The following is an 18,045-nucleotide window of genomic DNA, read 5'->3' on the forward strand; positions in this document are numbered from 1 at the left end:
AAAGAAAATATTTAAAAGATGAGTTATACATGCTTCTCTGATTTTTTTCATTCTCTTTTTCTTTTTGTTCAAATTATCTTAAACATGATGCGACCAAGGATATCTCACTATTTAAAATATATCCTTAAAAAGTATAAACTAATAGGCAAATTTTAGAAAATAGGACAAAAGAGAAAATCTTTCATAATCCCACTGTCACTTATAGAGCATTTCAAATCTTCTTCCATTTGCAGATATATTGTTACATATTTATGATAGATGTGTCTACAGTTTTCATCTAATATTATATGCATTTTCATGCTTTGGGTATATCTTCAAAAATGACTGAGTAGATGGACTCTCCTTAATTATTTTTTAATTGTCAGATAATTTGCTTTCTTCAATTATTTATTAAGCTAACTTCCTTCTTGTTAATGAAATATATTTAACCTGTAAAAATTATGGAAAATGATATATCAAATACCCGTATACCTACCACTGAGAATTAGCAGTGTTTTCATGGTATTTTTAATGATAACTTTAGAAGGATGGACTATGTAATGTTAAGATAAACATCTGGACTTCCAGGTATGGCTCCAGCTGCAGAAAATGGCTCCTTAAGTTTAATCAGCTCTGTTTTCTCTACACAGGATTTTTGAAGGTAAACAGCCTCTGTTGCTTATCACAAATCCAGACGTGATCAAAACAATACTAGTGAAAGAATGTTATTCTGTCTTCACAAACCGGAGGGTAGGCATCCATATTCTTAATTTAAAATTTGTTTATTAGATGTGCATTTTGAAATATGTTATGAATTCACAGGATCTTGTCAAAAGAGAAAAATACAGAGAAGCTACATGTCATGTACCTTTTGTCCTGATTCCTCCAACGACAGTACATTGATTAATTAGAATACAATTTCAAAGCAGAAAACTGACATTCATACTATCCACAGAGCTTATTGTGATTTCTTCAGTTTCATGCTCACTCATTGTGTATGTTTTACTCTATGAAAATGAGTCCTAGATGTAGATTTGTGTAGCTACCACGACAATCAGTGTATAGAACTGTTCCATCCCTACAAGTCTCCATCTTACTATTTTATATTTGTGGCATGTAGCTTGTTTTTTCCTCTTATCAGGGTCTTTAGCACAGCAAACACTTCTCTTTAAATTTTGATGAGTGATTTATCAGTTTTCCCTTTTATGGATTTTGACTTTGTTGTCAAGTCCAAAACTTCTTGACCTAGAGTTAGGCATTGCTGATTTTCTCCTATTTTGTCGCTAAGCAATAAATCATTTTATGTTTTACCTTTAAGTCTATAATCCATTTTGTGTTAGTTTCTGTGTAACATGTGAGGTTAAGTGTTTTTCCTTTTGCATCTAAATGTCTGATTTGTTCCAGCAACATTTATGGAAAGAATATCCATTAAAAATAATTTATTTATTTAATATTTATTTATTTTATTTTTTGCTGCCCTGGGTCTTCATTGCTGTGCTCAGGCTTGAGCCTGGCAGTGTGCAGGTGTGTGGCTGCAGAGGTTAGCTGCAGACAGTGTGTCAGTGCAGTCGAGTGACAGTAGTAAGGACTGGCTTTAGGCATCTGAGCATCTGCAAGGGCCTTCGATGGTGTTTTGCACATGCCCATCCAAAAAGACTGGCTGCTGGTGTGGATCCTGGGTCTTAAAGCATCAGCAGTGGCACTAGCTGGGCAGCTTTATTGGGGTTGGAGGCAGTAGGGTAGGACTCATGCAACTGACTTACCACCAAGAATGTTGAATTAAAGGTAGCTGATGGATCAGTTGATTGGGAGAAAGGCTACATGCACTGGTCAGTTTCAGAGGGGTCAGAAGCTGCACTTGCCTCTTCCTTTCCCTTTCCTGCCCCTTCCCTCCCCTCTCCTTCCCCTGCCTGCCATCTCTTCCTGGACATTCCATCCCTAAACCCATAGGTGGGCCACAGAAGGTGGGCAACCTCACACATCAGGGTGGGGCCAGAAAAGGAGGACAGTGGCTCCAAGTCAAAGACCAAGTAGGGAGGGGAGGGTATTCTCAGGGATGGCAGCTGGGCACTGGTAAAGTGAAAGTGAAAGTGTCCAACTCTCTGCAACCCCATGGACTATAGAGTCCATAAAATTCTCCAGGCCAGAATACTGGAGTGGGTAGCCTTTCCCTTCTCCAGGGGATCTTCCTGACCCAGAAATCAAACCAGGGTCTACTGCATTGCAGGCAGGTTCTTTACCAATTGAACTATCAGGGAAGCACCTTTCATTTTCACTGGTAAAGGAACCCAAAATATTCACTTGTGGTGGTGGCTTGTAGGGTGAGAGAGCATCATGAGTGGAAATGGGTGGATTGTGGATTCACTCCATAAAGGAGGATTGATCAAGTAATAATAAAGAAAGGATGATGGAAGCCAACATTTTCACCGTTGGAGAAGTCACAGGTTCAGAGACTGAGAAACTAGACGAAACCCTGTGGAGTCACTAACTGAATTATCAGTGTAAATCCTTGCTTTTGTATGTAGATAGATGATAGCAGGCCAGATGATGTAGACAGATGACAGACAGATACAGATAAAGACAGATAGGGGTGTGTGTATGTGTGTAGCTACAAAAGCACATTATACCTACTGCTTTCCACTAATGTAGTATAGACACCTGAGCAGCTGCAGGGGTCTGGGATGGGGTTTGCACATGCCCAGCCAAAAAGATCAGGGCTGGCAGCCGGTGCAGATCCTGGGTTTCAGGGCATGACTGGCTGCAGCAGCTCTGTTGAGGGTGGAGGGAAAGACAGGACTCAGGCAATTGGAGTCTGCTAATGTAGAACCCTGGGGAGTGATCAGCAGCAAAATTTTCAGAGGTTTTTCAATGACTATGCTGACAGTTGGTTTCATCATAGCAAAGTTTCTGGGGTTTTCTGCAGAACAGGATACAGAGAACCATGAAGAGAACTCCTGCTTCATGGTTGACACTGGTAGTCCCTGCCCTTCTTCTTTGTTCCCAGTTGTCTCTAGATGTCTCGGCTCTGCTCGTCTCTGGGTGGGGTGAAAGCAAAGCAGGTCATTTGTGCAACATTCTGAGGGGCTGGAGAAACTGGTTACTGATCCTGTTGTCTCTTTTAGACATTTTTGGGTTTTTTTTCCCAGCAAGGGAAAATGTCTCAGGCTGGGGAATTTCCTCTTGATGCTGAGCAGTGCTGGCCTAGTGGAAGGGATGATGCAAACAAAATGCAACTCTTCATCTTACTCTTTTTGTGAGCTATTTTCAAGTGCTCTGTTTTATTGCTGACGCTTCTTAGACCTATTTTCATTTAATGTGAGCTCTCTAATTGTGAGACAACAAAGGCTGGAGTCTCCTACTTTGATGACGAGTCTCCTATCTTGGAGATGTCACTTTGTTATTTCATCATTAAAGTGATATTAGCTATAGGTCTTTTTGTAGATGCTTTTTATCAAGTTGAGGAAATTTTTTGTCTTCCTATTTTGTGAGTTTTATCATGAATGAGCATTGGAGGTGTATATTTTAAAACAAAATATAGATTTGAAAGATAGGATATTTTCAAACAGGTTGGCTTCATACGCCTGTCCCAAGCTGATAAATGGGGTTGTCTTCTTCCCCCTTCTATTCCTGGGGGGAAATGTAGGGGAAAATGTTTTCCATGTCATTGTGCAGTTTTTTTCAGAATATGAAGTAGATTCATAAACTTTTGCGTAGTTAGTACTACTTAAAAATCCCCACCATGTCAGCACGTTCCTTTTTCCAGTTGATCAGGCTGTAAATATATGTAAAGACCAAAGTAATCTGAGGCAAAATGCTGTCTGCCAAGGCTATCTGGCTGACTGTCAACAATCCCTTTCTTCTCCGCATAGCCCAGGAAGATGAACTAGATCTTATTCCCTTCTATCCCCCTGGAAGAACGCTTTCTGTACTACATGGGTCATTAGCATTTAAAAGGAGATTGGAATATGAAGGCTGAAAACACATCAAGTGGCTGAATGTCTGTTCCACGTTCATAGGAACCTAGACACTCAGGATCGGAGAAGGCAATGGCACCCCACTCCAGTACTCTTGCCTGGAAAATCCCAGGGAGGAGCCTGGTAGACTGCAGTCCATGGGGTCACTAAGAGTCAGACACGACTGAGTGACTTCACTTTCACTTTTCACTTTCATGCATTGGAGAAGGAAATGGCAACCCACTCCAGTGTTCTTGCCTTGAGAATCCCAGGGATGGGGAAGCCTGGTGGGCTGCTGTCTACGGGGTTGCACAAAGTCGGACACGACTGAAGCGACTTAGCAGCAGCAGACATTCAGGATAAATGTTTATTGTGCATCTAGCATAGGGCCTGGTACTAAGTAGGTAGTCACTAAAGATTTGTTGAATACACTGTTACCAAGTTATTAACAAATTTTCCACAACCGTTGAGACTTCCAACACTTAGGTAGGGTAAAATGTGTTTTGCTTTCAACTCTAGGTTTTTGGTCCAATGGGAATTATGAAAAATGCCGTCACTGTGGCTGAGGATGAACAATGGAAAAGAATACGGACATTGCTATCTCCAACATTCACCAGTGGGAAGCTCAAGGAGGTAAGAAAAGAAGAGGGTTTTCCATGAGCAACTTAAAGAATAAAGTAGAAAATAAATTCATAGTCCCTGTCCAATGTGTGGTATGCCAAATTTGAGTTTCTTAAAATGGTTTTTATCTTCACATCCTAAAAGAGACATCATCAGATTCAGAGTAAAATGTCACTGGCGGCTCCATGCCCCTGAAAACCAGGTTCTTCTAAAACTTAAGTCTCCACACTTAACTTACAGTGCTGTTGTGTTTTGTGTCTAGATGTTCCCTATCATTGCGAAGTATGGAGATGTGTTGGTAAGGAACCTGAAGAAGGAAGCAGAGAAAGGCAAGTCCGTCAACATGAAAGAGTAAGTAGGGGTGAAGCTGCTGGTCCTCTGAGCTCCACTGAGACACTCTGTTGCCTGCCTTGGAACCAAATTCCTACTGTTGAGTTACTCTAGTGACCAAACAGAAGCAGGTGTATGGTGTTACAATTCCGACTGGCCGGCCACCCAAGAATGAATGTTGGTTCATCAAAATATCAGAAGGTATCTTCTGTGTCCATGAGCCAGGGTTAACTTATCTGCTTAACTGTCACCTTGGATATTCTGGGAGACAAAAATGCACAGTTGGTCTTAAGTCAAGGAGCATGATTCCTCCATCTCTGTTGTTTTTTCGAGATTGCTGTGGCTATTTATGGTCTTGTATGGTTCCATATAAACTTGAGGATTATTTGTTCTAGTTATGTGAAAACTAACACAGGTATTTTGATAGGAATCACACTATATCTATAGATTGCTTTGGGTAATATGGACATTTTGGCAATATTAATTGTTCCTATCCATGTACATGCAATATCTTTCCATTTGTTTGTATCACCTTCAATTTCCTTCATCTTTTTATAGTTTTCATAGTATAGGTCTTTCACCTCCCTGGTTAAGTTTATTCCTTGGTGTCTTATTCTTTTTAATGTGATTTTAAACAGGATTGTTTTGTTATTTTCTCTTTCCGATAGTTCTTTACTACTGTATTGAAAAGCATCAGATTTCTGCATATTAATCAGGGACCTGCCACTTTACTGAATTCATTTATGCTAGATTTTTGGTGGAACTTCAGGGTTGCCTATATAAAGTATTGTTTCATCTGCAAATAGTAGCAGTTTTACATGTTTCCTTCCAATTAGGATGACCTTTATTTCTTTTTCTTGTCTGATTCCTATGGCTAGGACTTCCCATAGTATATTGAATAGAAGGGAAAAGAGTGGGCATCCTTGTCTTGTTCCTGATTTTAGAGAGTACTGGCACAAAAGAGGCACATATCAATTGAATAAAATTGATAGCCCCAAAATAAACCCATGTACTTAGAGTCAATTAATTTATGGTAAAGGAGGCAAGAATATACAATGGAGAAGGACAATCTCTTCAGTCACTGTGCTGGGGAAACTGGACAGCTACATGTAAAAGAATGAAGTTAGAACATTTTCTCACACCCTATGCAAAAACAAACTCAAAATGGATTAAAGATCTTAATGTAAGTCTAGAAACCATAAAAACATAGAAGAAACAATAGGCAGAATGCTCTTTGACATAAATCATAACAGTATGTTTTTGGATTTAACCCTTAAAGCAAAGAAAACAAGAGCAAAAATAAACAAATGACCTAATTTTTTACTTTTGCCTAAATGAACTTAAAAATCTTTTACACAGTGAAGTAAAATATTGATAAGATGAAGACAGCCTGGTGAATGGATGGGAGAAATAATTTGCAAATGATATGATGATTAGAGGTTAATATCCAAAATATATAAATGTCTCACACAACTCAAAATCTAAATAACAAACAACCCAATGAAAAATGGGCAGAAAATCTTAATAGACATTTTTTAAGGGAAGATATATAGTTGAAAAGATGTTCAACATAGCAAATCATCAGAGAAATGCAAATCAAAATCACAAAATAATCCAACACCTGTAGGTTTGGGCAAGGATGTGGAGAAAAGGAAACCCTGGTACAAGGTTGGTGGAATGTAAATTGATGTAACCACTGTGGGAAACTGTATTAAGGTTTCTCCAAAAACTTAAACGAACTATTGTCTGTGTTCCATCATGTCCCAAACTCTGTGACCCCACAGATTATAGTCCTCCAGGTTCCTCTGTCCATGGGATTTCCCAGGCAAGGATACCAGAGTGGGTAGCCATTCCCTTCTGCAGGGGATCTTCCTGACCCAGGGATCCAACCCAAATCTCCTGCCTTGCAGGCAGTTTCTTTACCACTGAGCTACCCAGGAAGCCTGAGAACTGTCATATGATCCAGCAATTCTACCCTGGGTATACATCCAGTGAAACTGAATACACTAATTTTGAAAAGGTGCATGCACCCCAATGTTTATATCACCTTTATTTACAGTAGTCAAGATACAGAAGCACCGTTAAGTATCTGTCAGTAGATGGATGCTTAAAGATGTGCCACGTGTGTATACACACACACACATACACACACAAGAAATATTACTGAACCGTAAAAATGAATGAAACTGTGCCTTTTACAACATGTATAGACCTAGAGGGTATTGTGCTTAGTGAAATAAGTTAGAGAATGAAAAATGTTGCATATTATCATTTATATGTAGAATCTAAAAATAAAACAAATAAATATCAATATAACAAAACAGAAACAGACTCACAGATGTAGAAAACAAACTGGGGGTTACCAGTGGGAAGTTGGAAGGGAAGTGCAAGATAGGATAGAGGATTAAAAGGTACAAATTACAATGTATAACATAACTGTGCTACAGGGATAGACTGTACATAACAAGGAATGTATTTAATATTTAATATAACTTTAAATGAAGTATTTAAAATTGCTCTTCTACACCTGGAACTAATGTGACATTGTATATCAACTCTGCTTTTGCTCTAAAGGGGAATCATCTCTGAGTACAGGTTCTGTGGTGAGGTGAGACCCAGATCAATGTCCCCTTTCTTGACTCCCCAGGAAAAGTGAATTTACTCCCTTTGCTCTGCTCAGACACAGTCCTTATACACCTTTTATTGCCCACAGTCAAGCACACTACTGTCCTTTGTCTGATTATGGGTTCTGTCCTTCTGTGACTGAGCTCCTTGAGTTTGGCGGTGGGGGGGGTCTAGCTTGCCTTACTGTCCCCATCCCTCAGCACAGGGGCAGTTGCATCGTTCACACCTCATACACACCTCAGGAGTGAGTGATAGTAGCAGACAGTCTTCCTCGATCCAGCAGGTGGTTCTGAGAGAGTATGGCTCTTGACCTGTCTTGCCTGGGCATCTGATTATATATGATTTTCTTGTGGACTGTGTTGGATATGGACAGTCAACTGATCCCAACTGTAATTGTCTGTGTTTATCTTTCTCTACTCAGCATCCTTGGGGCCTACAGCATGGATGTGATTACTAGCACATCATTTGGAGTGAATATTGATTCCATTGGCAACCCACAAGATCCCTTTGTAGAGAATGCCAAGAAGGTCTTAAGATTTAATATCCTTGATCCACTTCTTCTCTCAGTAGGTAAGTGTCCTACTACATTTCTTTTTCTGTATTTCTCCCTCCATCCCTTCTTCCCTCTTGTTCTTTCTTCCCCCTTTCCTCCTTCCCTCCCTTCCTTCCTTCTTTTTCACAGGTTTTTTGAGATATAATTCACATACTATCAATTCACCAATTTAAAATATACTATTCAATGGTTTTTACAATCTAAGTGTCCATGGATGGATAAATGGATATGGAAAATGTGGTGTGTATATAAACACACAGAGAGAACAGAATACGATTCAGCCATGAAAAGGAAGGAAATCCTGCCATTTGCAGCAATGTGACTGGACCTTAACGGAGGGTATTATGCTCAGTGAGATAAGTCAGACAGAGAAAGACAAATACGTACATGGTGAATCAAAGGAAGAAATCCAAACTCATAGAAAAATGATGTCAGATTTTTGGTTTCCAGAGACAGGGTTTGGGAGATAGGAGAATTGTATGATGGTGGTCAAAAGGTACAAATTTCAGTTATTCCTTAAATCAATAGTCCTGGTATAATTTGCTTATAGCTATCCTGTTGTCTCCTCATGCGACGAGTTGACTCACTGGAAAAGACTCTGATGATGGGAAAGGTTGGGGGCGGGAGGAGAAGGGGATGACAGAGAATGAGATGGCTGGATGGCATCACCGACTCAATGGACATGAGTTTGAGTGAACTCCGGGAGTTGGTGATGGACAGGGAGGCCTGGCATGCTGTGATTCATGGGGTCACAAAGAGTCGGACACGACTGAGTGACTGAACTGACTGGCTGACTGATCCTGTTGTCTCAGCACCACTTATTGAAAAGACTGTTTTGTCTCCGTTGAATGGACTTGGAAACATTTTCAGTGTTCAATTGGCCATAGGCATGTGGGCTTATTTCTGCACTCAAAACTGTATTCCATGAATCTATATGTCCATCCTTAGGGAAGAACTGCTTTGCCTTGATTAATGTAACATTATGGTAAGTCTTAAAATCAGGAAATGTGAGTCTTTATAACCTTATTATTTTTTTCAGGAATGTTTCATCTTCTATGAGCCCCTTGCAATCTCATACAAACTTAACCTAAGATAGTTTCTTCAAAGAGGTGAGCTAGAGTTCTGAAAGGAAATGCCTTATATCAGTCGATTTGCCATCTTGGCAATGTAAATGTTCTGATTCACAAACATGGCATGTTTTTCATTTACTTACATCTTCTTTAATTTAGTTCAACAAGGTTTTGTGGTCTTCAGAGTGTAAAGTTTACATCTTTTATTTTATTCCTACTTATTCTATTCTTTTTGATGTTATTATAAATGGAGTTGTTTTTTCAATGTGACTTTCAGATTATTTTTTTCAAAGTATAGAAATACAATTGATTTTGTATTTTGATCTTGTATCTTGAAACCTGAATGAACTTGTTTATTAGTTCTAATAGGTTTTTAGTGGCTTCCTTAGGATTCCCTGTGTACAAGATCATATTATCTGATGGTAGAGTTTAATCTTCATTTCCTATATGGATATACTTTAATTTTCTTGACTACCTCTTCTGGTTAGAATGTCAGGTACAGTTTTGAGTAGAAGTGGTGAAGAAGGCTTCCTTTTCTTATTCTTAATGTTAGAGAAAACCATCCAGTTTTTCCCTGTTAAGTATTAGTGTTAACTATGGGTTTTTCATAGATTCCTTTGATCAGGTTGATGAAAGGCTCTTCTGTTCCTGTTTGCTGAGAGTTTTTTTAATCACAAGTGTGTATTGGATTTTTGTCACATGCTTCTTATGCATCTATTAGATAATTATATGGTCATTGTTTATTGCTCTGTTGAAATGGCGTATTATACAACCTTGTATTCCTTGGATAAAGTGCACTTGTATTTGAGGAGGAGGAGAAGGGGACGACAGAGAATGAGATGGCTGGATGGCATCACCGACTCGACGGACATGAGTTTGAGTGAACTCTGGGAGTTGGTCATGGACAGGGAGGCCTGGCGTGCTGTGATTCATGGGGTCACAAAGAGTCGGACACGACTGAGTGACTGAACTGACTGGCTGACTGATCCTGTTGTCTCAGCACCACTTATTGAAAAGACTGTTTTGTCTCCGTTGAATGGACTTGGAAACATTTTCAGTGTTCAATTGGCCATAGGCATGTGGGCTTATTTCTGCACTCAAAACTGTATTCCATGAATCTATATGTCCATCCTTAGGGAAGAACTGCTTTGCCTTGATTAATGTAACATTATGGTAAGTCTTAAAATCAGGAAATGTGAGTCTTTATAACCTTATTATTTTTTTCAGGAATGTTTCATCTTCTATGAGCCCCTTGCAATCTCATACAAACTTAACCTAAGATAGTTTCTTCAAAGAGGTGAGCTAGAGTTCTGAAAGGAAATGCCTTATATCAGTCGATTTGCCATCTTGGCAATGTAAATGTTCTGATTCACAAACATGGCATGTTTTTCATTTACTTACATCTTCTTTAATTTAGTTCAACAAGGTTTTGTGGTCTTCAGAGTGTAAAGTTTACATCTTTTATTTTATTCCTACTTATTCTATTCTTTTTGATGTTATTATAAATGGAGTTGTTTTTTCAATGTGACTTTCAGATTATTTTTTTCAAAGTATAGAAATACAATTGATTTTGTATTTTGATCTTGTATCTTGAAACCTGAATGAACTTGTTTATTAGTTCTAATAGGTTTTTAGTGGCTTCCTTAGGATTCCCTGTGTACAAGATCATATTATCTGATGGTAGAGTTTAATCTTCATTTCCTATATGGATATACTTTAATTTTCTTGACTACCTCTTCTGGTTAGAATGTCAGGTACAGTTTTGAGTAGAAGTGGTGAAGAAGGCTTCCTTTTCTTATTCTTAATGTTAGAGAAAACCATCCAGTTTTTCCCTGTTAAGTATTAGTGTTAACTATGGGTTTTTCATAGATTCCTTTGATCAGGTTGATGAAAGGCTCTTCTGTTCCTGTTTGCTGAGAGTTTTTTTAATCACAAGTGTGTATTGGATTTTTGTCACATGCTTCTTATGCATCTATTAGATAATTATATGGTCATTGTTTATTGCTCTGTTGAAATGGCGTATTATACAACCTTGTATTCCTTGGATAAAGTGCACTTGTATTTGAGGAGGAGGAGAAGGGGACGACAGAGAATGAGATGGCTGGATGGCATCACCGACTCGACGGACATGAGTTTGAGTGAACTCTGGGAGTTGGTCATGGACAGGGAGGCCTGGCGTGCTGTGATTCATGGGGTCGCAAAGATTCGGTCATGACTGAGCGACTGAACTGAACTGAATGTACATGTTTCAGTGCTGTTCTCGCAAATCATCCCACCCTTGCCTTCTCCCACTGAGTCCAAGAGTCTCTTCTTTACATCTGTCTCCTTTGCTGCCCTGCATATAGAATTGTCAGTACCTTCTTTCTAAATTCCATGTATATGTGTTAATATACAGTATTTTTCTTTCTCTTTCTGACTTATTTCACTCTGTATAATAGGCTGCAGGTTCATCCACCTCATTAGAACTGACTCAAATACATTCCTTTTGATAGTAAGTAATATTCCATTGTGTATACGTACCATAATTTCCTTATCCATTCATCTGCCAACCGACATCAGGGTTGCTTCCATGTCCGAGCTATTGTAAATAGTGCTGCCATGAACATTAGGGTGCATGTGTCTCTTTCAGTTCTGGTTTGCTTGGGGTGTATGCCCAGCAGTGGGATTGCTGGGTGGTATGGCAATTCTATAAACTGTGAAAAATTCTGAAAGAGATGGGAATACCAGACCACCTGACCTGCCTCTTGAGAAACCTGTATGCAGGTCAGGAAGCAACAGTTAGAACTGGACATGGAACAACAGACTGGTTCCAAATAGGAAAAGGAGTGCGTCAAGGTTGTATATTGTCACCCTGCTTATTTAACTTATATGCAGAGTACATCATGAGGAATGCTGGGCTGGAAGAAGCACAAGCTGGAATCAAGATTGCTGAGAGAAATATCAACAACCTCAGATATGCAGATGACACCACCCTTATGGCAGAAAGGGAAGAGGAACTCAAAAGCCTCTTGATGAAAGTGAAAGAGGAGAGTGAAAAGGTTGGCTTGAAGCTCAACATTCAGAAAACAAAGATTATGGCACCTGGTCCCATCACTTCATGGGAAATAGATGGGGAAACAGTGGAAGCAGTGTCAGACTTTATTTTTTGGGGCTCCAAAATCACTGCGGATGCTGATTGCAGCCATGAAATTAAAAGACGCTTACTCCTTGGAAGGAAAGTTATGACCAACCTAGAGAGCATATTAAAAAGCAGAGACATTATTTTGCCAACCAAGGTCCATCTAGTCAAGGCTATGGTTTTTCCAGTGGTCATGTATGGATGTGAGAGTTGGACTGTGAAGAAAGCTGATCACCGAAGAATTGATGCTTTTGAACTGTGGTGCTGGAGAAGACTCTTGAGAGTCCCTTGGACTGCAAAGCGATCCAACCAGTGCATTCTAGAGAAGATCAGTCCTGGGTGTTCATTGGAAGGACTGATGCTAAAGCTGAAACTCCAATACTTTGGCCACCTCATGCGACGAGTTGACTCACTGGAAAAGGCTCTGATGCTGGGAGGGATTGGGGGTGGGAGGAAATGGGGACGACAGAGAATGAGATGGCTGGATGGCATCACCAGCTCGGTGGACATGAGTTTGAGTGAACTCCGGGAGTTGGTGATGGACAGGGAGGCCTGGCGTGCTGTGATTCATGGGGTCACAAAGAGTCGGACACGACTGAGTGACTGAACTGAACAGAACTGAACTGATGGCAATTCTATTTTCAGTTTTTAAAGGAATCTCCACACTGTTCTCCATAGTGGCTATACCAGTTTGCATTCCCACCAATAGTTTAAGAGAGTTTCTTCCTCTCCACACCCTCTCCAGCATTTATTGTTTGTGGACTTTTTGATAATGGACATTCTGACCATTGTGAGATGATGCTTCATTGTGTTTTTGATTTACAGTTCTCTAATAATGAGTGAAGTTGAACATCCTTTCATGTTTTATTAGCCATCTGTATGTCTTCTTTGGGAAAATGTCTGTTTAGGTCTTTTGCCCAGTTTTTGATTGGGTTGTTCATTTTTCTGGTATTGAGCTGCATGAGCTGCTTGTATATTTTGGAGATTAATTAGTTGTCAATTGCTTCAGTTCCTATTATATTCTCCCATTGTGAGGGCTGTCTTTTCACCTTGCTTATAGTTTCCTTCATTGTGCGAAATTTTTTAAATTTAATTAAGTCCTATTTGTTTATTTTTGTTTTTATTTCCATTACTCTGGGAGGCCAGTCATGGAGGATTTTGCTCTGATTTATGCCAGAGAGTGTTCTGCCTTTGTTTTCCTCTATGTATATAGTTTCTGGTCTTATATTCAGGTCTTTCATCCATTTTGACTTTATTTTTGTTTATGGTTTGTTTCTGATTAGAATCAGTTTTCCCACCAGGCAATTTTTGAAGAGACTGTTTCTTCTCCATTGTATATTTTTGCTCCTTGTCAAAGATAAGCCACCCATGGGTGCATGGATTTATCTCTGGACTTTCTAATTTGTTCCATTGATCTATATTGATTTCTGTCTTTGTGCCAGTACCATACTGTCTTGATGGCTGTAGCTTTGTAGTATAGTCTTCTCTGGTAGCTTAGATAGTAAAGAATCTGCATACAATGCAGGAAACCTGGGTTCAGTTCCTGGGTCAGGAAAATCCCCTGGAGAAAGAGATGGCACCCCACTCCAGTATTCTTGCCTGGAGAATCCCATGGAGAGAAGCCCGGCAGAACTGTACACCATGGGATCACAAAAAGTCAGACAGGACCGAGCAACTAACACTTTCACCTTCTTTCAGTATAGTCTGAAGTCAGGAAGGTTGATTCCTCCAGTTCCATTCTTCTTTCTCAAGATAGTTTTGAAAACATTTCCTCTAAAATCAGGAACAAGACAAGGGTCCCCACTCTCACCACTACTATTCAACATAGTTTTGGAAGTCCTAGCCACAGCAATCAGAGAAGAAAAAGAAATGAAAGGAATCTAGATTGGAAAAGAAGAAGTAAAATTCACACTGTTTGCAGATGACATGATCCTCTACATACAAAACCCTAAAGATGCCACCAGAAATGAATATAGTAAAGTCTCAGGATATAAAATTAATTCACAGAAGTCACTTGCATTCCTATATACTGGCAATGAGAAATTAAGGAAACAATTCCATTCATTGCAACAAAAAGAATAAAATAGTTAGGAATAAATTTACCTAAAGAAACAAAAGACCTGTATACAGAAAACCTAAAACACTGTTGAAAGAAATCCAAGATGACACAGATAGAGGGAGAAATATGCCATGGTCTTGAATTGGAAGAATCAGTGCAGTAAAAGTGAGTATACTACCCAAAGCAATATATAGATTCAATGCAATCCCTATCAAACTACAAACAATATTTTTCACAGAACTAGAACAAATAATTTCACAATTTTTATGGAAACATAAAAGACCCTGAATAGCCAAAGCAATCTTGAGAACGAAGAATGGATGTGGAGGACTCAACCTTCCTGTTTAATAATTTTTAATGGAAAAATTCAGATTGTCTCTTTTTGAGTTTGTTTCTGTGCTTCATGTCTTTTAAGGAATTTGTCCACTTCCTCTAAGTTCTCTAATTTATTGGTGCACCTTGTTCCTGGTATTCCTTTATGAGCTTCTCACTTTTAATGTCACCAGTAATCTCTCCTCTTTCGTTGTGATGCTGCATATTTGAGAGGTTCTTTTCGTCTCTCCCTTTTTTAATTGTTTTGGTCAATCTAGCTTAAAAGGGCTTCCCTGATAGTTCAGTTGGTAAAGAATCAGCCTGCAATGCAGGAATTGAACTCAGGTTCAATTCCTGAGTCAGGAAGGTCCACTGGAGAAAGGGATAGGCTTCCCAGTCCAGTATTCTTGGGCTTTCCTTGTGGCTCAGCTGATAGAATCAGCCTGCAGTGTGGGAGATTTGGGATCAGTCCCTGGGTTGGGAAAATCCCTTGGAGAAGGGAAAGGCTACCCACTCCAGTACTCTGGCCTAGAGAATTCCATGAACTATATGGTCCATTGGGTCTCAAAGTGTCAGACAAACGGAGCAACTTTCACTTCACTAGCTTAAAAGATCTTTTCAAAGAATCAGCTTTCGGTTTCATTGATTTTCTCTATTGCTCTTCTTGTCTCTATTTCATTAGTTTCTGCTCTTGTCTATTACTTTCTTCTTTCGTCTAGATTTAGATTGAGTTTGTTCTTCTTTTTTCAGTGAGTTAGGGTGGAAAGTTAGGTTCATGACTTGAGATCTTTGTTCTTTTTAAAAGTAGACATTTATATGTGAAATGAATCACTAGCTCAGGGTCAATGCATGTTATAGGATGCTTGGGGCTGGCATGCGGGGATGACCCAGAGGGAGGATAAAGGGAGGAGGGAGGTGGGAGGGGGGTTCAGGAGGGGGAACTTATGTAAACCCGGGGCGAATTCATGTCAATGTATGGCAAAACCAACCAATATAATATCGTAAAATAATTTGCCTCCAATAAAAAATAAATTAATTTTTTAAAAAAAGTAGACATTTATAGCCTTAAACTTTTCCATGAGCAATGCTTTTCCTATGTTCCATTCATTTTGGTAAGTATTAGTTTCATTTTTCTTTATTTCAAAGTAATTCCTGGTTTCATTTTTGATATAGTATACAACTCTGGTTATTTAGGAGTGTATTGTTTAATTTCCATGTATCTGTGAGTTTCCCAAGGTTAGAAGACATACACTATTTTATTTCTATCTTGTTTTTTGCACAAAATGTTTAATTAGAGTAGCAGACTGTAGTGTGGTTTATCCAAAGAGACTCTAATCCAACAGATAAAAAACTACGAAGTTAAGGAATATTATCCTGTTTCTTTGATCATTCCAAAAGGGAGAAGGGACCACTGATTTCACTACTATAGTGAAGGCCCCATAAGTGGACATGGCCTTGCTCAGTCACTGGCTTGGAAGTCTGAGCAAAGGTCACAGTTGGAGTGATTCTGGTTGAGAACCCTGGTATCTTTCTCTGATAGAGCAAATTATACTTGCTGTGTAAATTTTGATTTTTTACTGTGCTTTTCTTTTATCTTTTCAGCACTCTTTCCATTCCTCATCCCAGTCTTTGAAGCATTAAATATCAGCATGTTTTCAAAAAGTGCTCTGAATTTTTTGACAACATCCATAAAAAGGATAAAAGAAAGTCGCCTCAAAGATAACCAAAAGGTAAAATCTGGTGGTGGTTACAGGAGGCTGCTCACTTTTTGAAAATTTATTTACCTCCACACATATGATTTGTGCACTTCTCTGCAGTTTTTAAAAGATAGGTAGAGAAGTATAGCTTTTAGAACTGGGTAGTTATTAATATATCATTGTGGAGTGATGAGGAAGGTGGAAGTTGGGGAAGAAATAAGAAAATGAGCCAGAGAGTGATGTTTAAATTTCATAGTAGGCATACATACATATGTATGTATGTCATTGCATACGTATTGTTGAGATAAAGCTTTACCACTTCCATTCAGTAAACTGTTAAAGGATAACAATTACTATTTAACAATGACTTTACTGATATTATAATTTCCCCAATGTTCTACTGGTAAAGAATCCACTTTGATTATAAGACTCCTGTTTTATAGATTGTGTAATGGAAAGCCCCATCAGGCAGCTGATGGAGTGAATTCTGTGTTAAATCGGAGCCCTCTCCTAGTCTGGCATGGGCAGTGGTCTTCTCTGGGCCATGAGGCTGCAAGCTGGTTAACCCACCTTCGCCTCCATGAGGCCCGAGACACAAGCTTGTCTGCAGGTCAGGGGAACAGAGGGTTTTGTACCCAGGATGTCACTGAAAAGGGTCAAGGCCTTGAAGATGCTTCCATAACAGCTGTCAATGTACTTTGCACCTGTGAAGAGATTAATTTGTGTGGTAATCATCAGGAATTAAATTTGGAAGGAAACAAAGGATCCAAGTCATGGACTTTCTCCTGAACAAACAGGTGTGACAGGAGAGACAGCAGGCAACTCTTGGGCAAGGAAGCTATTTCAAAAGCCAGAGAAACCAAAGATCAGAAAGAGTGAGGACCAAAAATCATTGACATGATGGCAGGTTTCTCTCTGGGAAACATCATGTTCTCCAAGGTCTGTAGGTGAATGTTAGTTCACTGAGGACTCAGGCAATACTAGTCAGACTTCTGCTCTTTAAGGGGCCATACTCTCAGGATAAAGGTTAAATACTACACTCCTGATTTGTCTATGACTTCACAAGTAACTTTTTTTAATAGAAATTCTTTCTGCCTACAGCCACGTGTGGATTTTCTTCAGCTGATGATTAACTCCCAGAATTCCAAAGAAGCAGACAATCATAAAGGTAACCAAGGAGAGCTTCAGAGGACCCACAGTGGGGAGACACAGAGGTCGGGGGCAGTTCTGAAAATGTTCAGGAAGTTTTCCAGGCAGACGGGAATTTAGGCCAAACTGAAGAAAGACACTTGTGCAGAAAGAAAGAGCAGACTGTGGTACTTCCTAGAAGTTTGCAGGCACAACTTTGTTCAGAGTTCGAAGGGCAAGTATAAGAAGGATGTCATGCCCAGAAGTCAGTTATGATGTGGATTACTTACAGATGATCCTCTGGGGAGCTTGGTTCCAATATCAGTTCTCAGGCTCCTCCAGACCCACTAAGTTAGAACCTCTGCCTGGAAATTTGCATCAAGCCTTCATCCCTTCATTCATCAGGTGGCACATTGCCCCAGTGTTGGTGACCTTAACTTGGAACTTTGACCTTTACTTGGAACACATTTAAACTTGTGTTCACCAGCTTACTCTACTGTTAAAGTGTAATTTTTTCCCCTTTGTTATTAACATGTAACTTGTGGGAGAAGCCTTTGAGACTGTAAATATTCTGTTCCTCTTCGAATTGTCACCCACTGG

The 18,045-nt window shown here is 39.4% G+C and overlaps 1 pseudogene across 1 annotated transcript in view; it reads left to right on the forward strand.

Moving 5' to 3' along the window:
* The window catches only part of LOC129545710 (cytochrome P450 3A24-like), a 49,274-nt pseudogene that overhangs the window by 20,602 nt on the left and 10,627 nt on the right, over nt 1–18,045 (forward strand). The window contains exons 6-11 of the transcript XR_016036594.1: nt 630–729; nt 4,452–4,565; nt 4,816–4,904; nt 7,930–8,078; nt 16,223–16,350; nt 17,419–17,485. The product of XR_016036594.1 is annotated as a cytochrome P450 3A24-like (transcript). The remainder of the gene's footprint in view (nt 1–629; nt 730–4,451; nt 4,566–4,815; nt 4,905–7,929; nt 8,079–16,222; nt 16,351–17,418; nt 17,486–18,045) is intronic.

Source organism: Moschus berezovskii, chromosome 27 (genome assembly GCF_049115385.1).
Source record: "Moschus berezovskii isolate FMDL1 chromosome 27, NW_MosBer_1.0, whole genome shotgun sequence".
NCBI classification, from domain to species: Eukaryota; Metazoa; Chordata; class Mammalia; order Artiodactyla; family Moschidae; genus Moschus; species Moschus berezovskii.